Source organism: Neopsephotus bourkii, unplaced genomic scaffold (genome assembly GCF_033783945.1).
Source record: "Neopsephotus bourkii isolate Nb327-2 ecotype Australia unplaced genomic scaffold, CSIRO-AGI_Nbou_v1 NB_1248, whole genome shotgun sequence".
NCBI lineage: Eukaryota > Metazoa > Chordata > Aves > Psittaciformes > Psittacidae > Neopsephotus > Neopsephotus bourkii.
The window spans coordinates 3342963-3348962 of NW_026901733.1; positions in this window are offsets into that span (position 1 = coordinate 3342963).

A 6000-nucleotide genomic window follows, 5' to 3' on the forward strand; every position below is an offset into this window, starting at 1 on the left:
CTTTATAGGAGAAATGTCCTGAAAATAGGCCAAATCACGGATTCCTTCAACTTTTTTGCTCTTAGACCCGACCCTAACAACAGACACATTCATCTATCAGCCTGAGCATATTAAAGGCGTCACATATACAGTTTTCCCTTATGCCAGTAGTATGTTAAATGCTAGAAAACCCACCTATGCAACAATTTTCATTTATCTTCATTCCATCCATACACACATATAAATATTAAAAGAAGATGAGGTTAAAAAGCCTAAAAATGTCAAATCTGCCTCTCTCACATAGGCCACACACCATCACTTCCCTCCTGGTATCTGTCACCTTTTTATTTTGTGCCAGCCCACTAGCTGAATTCTCCCCACTCCTAGAATCTGCTCTCTCCTCATTGCACCTCCCAGCCCTCTCTGCCCTCCCCAGTGCATCAGTGCTTCCTCTGCTTTTCTCTTACTGCATCTTCTTCTGCACATCTCGTTCCTGCATCCCACATCCCTCCTGCCTCCTGTCACCTCACTCCTCAGGCAGCTGCATTGAGGGAACAAGAGTCAACTTTTCTTATTCTCTGTCTTGTTACTGAAGTATACCTGCAGCAACCCACAGGTTGCTATAACCATATTGTGTGTATTTATATATATATATATATATGTGTAGTAGCCACCAGCAACTTAAGGAAAGTCCTGCTCTGACAGCATTAGACCAGATTCTGCTGCCAAACTTTACTGTAACTCTGCTAAATGTGGGTAAGAATAAGATTTTTATGGAGGATTGCAGCACAATGAAACACTGACAGATTTTTACATGGGTTTTAAACTCTTAGAGTTCACTTCATCTGTACCTCAATGATTTTTTTTCACATTTTTTTTCCTAAAACATCTAGTCTAAGAAAAAAAAAACTGTTTTAGAAATATTCAGTCCAGGGTGTTAAGGCTTAGCAACTGAAAAAACATTAAAACAATCTGAATATTTTTAGCAGACTTAATTGTAGCCTTATGACTGACGCACAACTGTAACAGACTTACAGACTGTGTTTCTACAGGGTAACTGTACACACATCCCTGGACATGCCTCACCTAGAAATCAGATGATTACCCTCATCAGTAATGGGACAACAAACTCTACAAGTCCCGTTAGATCAAGAGTGTGTTCAGGGGCAATACAACTACGTGGACTAAAACAAAGAAGGGATGATGGCAATATAAGGAGAGTAAAACCAGTTTGAACAGAGAGATGAAAATAGTTGGGCTTTAGCACAGAAAATATGCTTCACATATCTAAGACTGTCTGGCTGGGTTTGAACCATGACAACCATACAGTGAAGCTAAGCAGATCAAGCCAGCACAAGCACCCCCTGATTCTCCTTGCTGATCTAGACCCTATACCTCAAGACAGCCTTTCCCTGGTGTCCCCAGGCTGCAGGTATTTCTAGAGAAAGAGACCTTAGAGTCTGTGATCTAGAGTTTGTTGAGCTCCCACCTAAGCCTCATAGATATCCACCTGGGATATGCAGAACCCTTTTATCTCATCCAACAATGAAAGCATCCCTGCTTCCCTGGGTTCTGCTTCTGTGACATTGTCGGGTGAAATCACCAAGTGATAAAGAATGCATTTTACTTTGCCACAATCACGTATCTTGGGCTTTTTGAACCCAAAACATCTGCATCTCTTCCAAAACCCTATGATTACACATTACAGTGACTGCCTGGAGGACTTCAGAAAGGAGAAGCTCTCAGGTAAGAAGAAGGTAATATTTTTAAAACAGATGGCAATTTACATCTTGTGCACCAGCTCACACCTTGTGCTCCCTTTTGAGCTGAAGGAACCACAGGGATCAGCTGAGCTATCAGCTTATTTAACACTCATTCCCTCCATCCATGGACCTCTGCCAGCAAGATACTCCTGAACAGGGTTCCACAAATCTGGTGCCTGAGTGGGACTGCGACATAATCTTCTCCCTGCAGCCTGGTCCCAGGCACTTTTGCTTGCTTGTACTCATGGGAAGGGGAGGAAGAAGCACAAAGTATGGGCAAAAGAGGAAAAAAAATCATTTGTTTCCACTTTCAACACCAGAAGAATTGTGTTTCACTCCTACCACCGCAATCTACTCTCCACATATATAGGAAGTGAATTAGATTGAGGCAAAGTCACAGTTTTAAAAATTATCTAGGCACTGCCTTGTAATTTTCTGTGTCTTTTCCTCTTTGATGAGTTCATACAGCTCCCACTTACACTATGCAAGAATCTCAGATATTCATGAAGAAGCAGCTGGGCCAACTCACCTGTCACTTCACTCTCTTTTGCGCTGCCCTGACAGCACGGAGCAGATGAACTCTAGTGGGTATCACCCTCTGCAGGATTTCTCTTCCCTGATGAGAACCCTCTGTTGTCATCAGGCTGTTGGACAAAGCACTGACTTGGGAGGTGTTTGCCTCCTCCCAGCTGGCATCAAATTACTGTAACAGCCTCTGGGGTCTTCTAGAATAAGTAATTGTTGAGGATTAAACCCCTGTCCTATTCCCAACAAGGGTATCCAGAATCACATTTCTCCTGTCCATCCCACCCCCAGGGCAAGTGCTCAGATGGAGCCAGGCCATGTCACACTGCAGAAGCTCACACATCCCGAATGCCACCCTCAGGCTCACGGTATCACCTGGGGGCCTGAGAACACCTCGTTGAGCTGACCCATGATGAAGAAAATGGGCATATACTCCCTCTCTCTCCAGGCAGGGAGCCTCTGACTGGTACTATGCTTCCAACTTCGATTGATTATTCCACCAGAACCATGGTCAATAATGGTCCACGGACCATTTTACCCCTCTAGAGTCTTTTTATATAGCTATAAGTGGCCAGAATAGGGGCACATATCTTGTCGCACGCCTTGTCCCAACTGCTGTATCCCAGTCTGTTCCACGTATTTGGTGGCGAGAGACTAATTAGGACTCTAACTATAATTCCCAATTCCTCCATTCCTTTACCTTAGCAGAATCACTTTTAGCTATATTATAGTCTAACCTTTTTGCATGAAGAATGCACCACAAAAATCCAATCTGGATTTAGTGATTATTTTTAATTGCCTTTTCTGCATTTTTTTAGTCTCAAGTTTATGCTTATTCAAATTCCAGTTAGTCTGTTTATCAAAATCCTATGCAGAAAATATGCTAATTGGCAGAGAAGCCCCTTTTTTCAGTGTGAGCTTGCTCATGTTGGATTCCTCACAAATGGAGCTATAGTTTATTTTACAGGATACCTCCCAGCCCACAGCTTCCTCAGGTATCTCATGCAAACCAAGCAGTACACCCAGCTGACATCCTCCCGGGCTTGAGCCCATTCGTGGGCTGAAGCCACAACTGTTGTAAGTGCACTGAAAAGATGAGTAATGAGGAAGCTGCTTAGAACAAGGCTGTAAGCAGTCACGTTGCTTTGGATTTTAAACATCTAACAATACAAGGTTGCCGCATTGATAGAACTCCTCTGAAAACTGGCACTTGTCTGTTACTCAGGACCCATGCTGTTATTGTTGTTGTTTGGCTGGGAGCCTGGCTGGAGTGGGAAAGAGAAAGGGAGACAGAGAAAAGCGAAAAACAAACTTGGGAATCATTTCAAGGCCTGCGATGTGGACAGGTTTGCTGAGAGATATCTTGGAACAGTACAAGGTAAACACGGTCTAAATCACCTGCTTTGGGAAGATAAGTACTGCGAGTTCTCTAAGCTAAATGTACACCACTGAAATTTGATTGAAAACTTCGCGATGTGAAGACTGAAAATCACAAGAAAGAGGCAGGCAGCGTTTAATCTCCTGTTGGATGACAATTCAAGATAGACTGATAGAGATACCTGCTGCCTGATAAACCAGTCAATATTGTAGATGGTAGACACTTGCAGGAAACAGACACTGCAAAGGGGTAAAAAATCCTCTGTATTTTTGTATTTTCATCCTGTTCTCAGCTCCCTGCTAAGCAGGACGAGACTTGTATTTTCCTCTGTCAAGTTATTGCACTTCAGATGCTGTGAGCACCCAAATTTCCTTTAAAGGGCATGCTGTTCAAGGTAGGAGCAACATGTATGCACGAAATCTAGGGAATTCTGATTGCCTGGAAAACACAGCGTGATAGAAACCAAAGGTGACAGATCCTGCCACGACTTCTTATTAATTTCTTTTCTTGTCTATTATGGAAGAATTATTCACCCTGTAACCTACTTCAGACTGAATGCTGGTGTTTTCTACAAGCAGTACATCTTTTGAACAAGAGTACCTGGCTGTGAGACCATAAAACAAAAAAGCACCAGGTTTGTGAAAGCATGAGGAAATCACAGATAAGCAGAAAGCACTATTTAGACTTCTCTTTGAAAGGACCTGGATAAGTTGGTATATACATATTCTTACCACAACACTTCAGCTTTTGTGTGCACATATCCTTCGCGTTATGTTTATTACGAGAGCTAAGACAGCAGGCTTTCTAACAGCTCTCTGCTGCTGCTGTCTTACTATGATTTTCCTATCTTTTAATTAAAAGTATATTTCACAGCCAAGCCAAATGTTTTATAATAACAAGAAGGAAATGCAGAGAAACAGCAAGGAAAACTTTTGACCTGCTGTGGACTGAACATACTTCTTCTTGCCATGCAATGAGACTAAATCATCGCATGTGTTGCTGATGGACATTCATCATTATTTCTTCCCAAACTGAAGGCATATTTCATTTTCCTGAAGCCTGGATTTTCTCCAAGTTTTGCAGGAAAATGTTGTTGCCATTGGAGCTTGTTGCTGTATGTCACCACCTGCTGGCAAACATCAGTTGAGGGTTTCTGTCTTGATTGCACAGCTGAAACAGTGTAGACAAGGACTTTTATCTTCCTTGATAGAGACAGATAGGTGGCCACAAACAGAACATATGTTATTTAAACAGATTTTTGGTCTTGAATGCATATATTCAGACCAAGCCTGTTTGTATAACATGCAATCTGGATCCTGCAAACCATTACTCAGGCAACTAGTTCTTAGTAAAGGAGGAAAGATGCAATTGCATAGAAAAGGTTGCCACTGTGGGGAAATCTTCATGGACTCCTCTGGTTCATGTACCTGAGTTTGCTAGAAAAATAAACCAGGGTTTAAAAATACATGGCATAGGCTGCTGCAATGTTTAATTAAAAATAGTATAGATTGAAAACTCAAAATAAACTCCTGGAGACAGCCTCCGATTTACATTTCTTGACCTATGCTATTTATTTCACAGGTTTAACTATGAGAGTGTCTTCTTTTTCTATGAGATGTTTTTAGAAATCAGCCCTTTGAATATGAAAGTATCTTTTGAAGCACTTATTATTCATTCTATCCACTCTAATAGGTAAATGTGCATTGCAGTGTGGGCACTAATGCTGATAATTCATACCATTTATCTGATAGATCGGGAGCCATTATGGCCTGTTGTGTAAATTCATATTTTGGCACTCTTTAAAAAGTGGATTATTATTGACCCAATAGACCGTAACAGCTCCAAAGAAGCCATTACTGTCTATTGTGTAAGTCCTTCATGGCGCATGTTTTATTGACCCTTTGGAGCCATCATGGTCTGTCTTGTCAATCCAGATGCCATGCGAGCATATTAAGGCTGCCTGCGTAATATCCGTACAGAGCAGGAGTCGCATTATTGATGCGTGCCCCTACGAAATTACATTTTGAGCCACGTCAGCCAGCTGGTTTTTTCCTCAGGTTCCAAGACACCTATTGTTCTAGTTCTCATCCTGAACTAGAGATGGGGGCTATGAAAATCACCCAGAGAAAATGAAGCCATTACTCTTTTTTTTTCTCAAAAGAAAAAGAGTGAAAATCTGGTTCCCCTTCACCAGGAAGAAAAGAGAAATGGCTGTGAGTGGTCAGACTATCATATCTCTTCCCCATGACCCCCTCTCCTCTCCATGCACACAAATAGGGCAGCACCTATATAGAAGGAGCTCTCCTCTCCTCCCTTCATGGCCCACAAAAGCTCCCTTGACAGACGGCAGGGTGG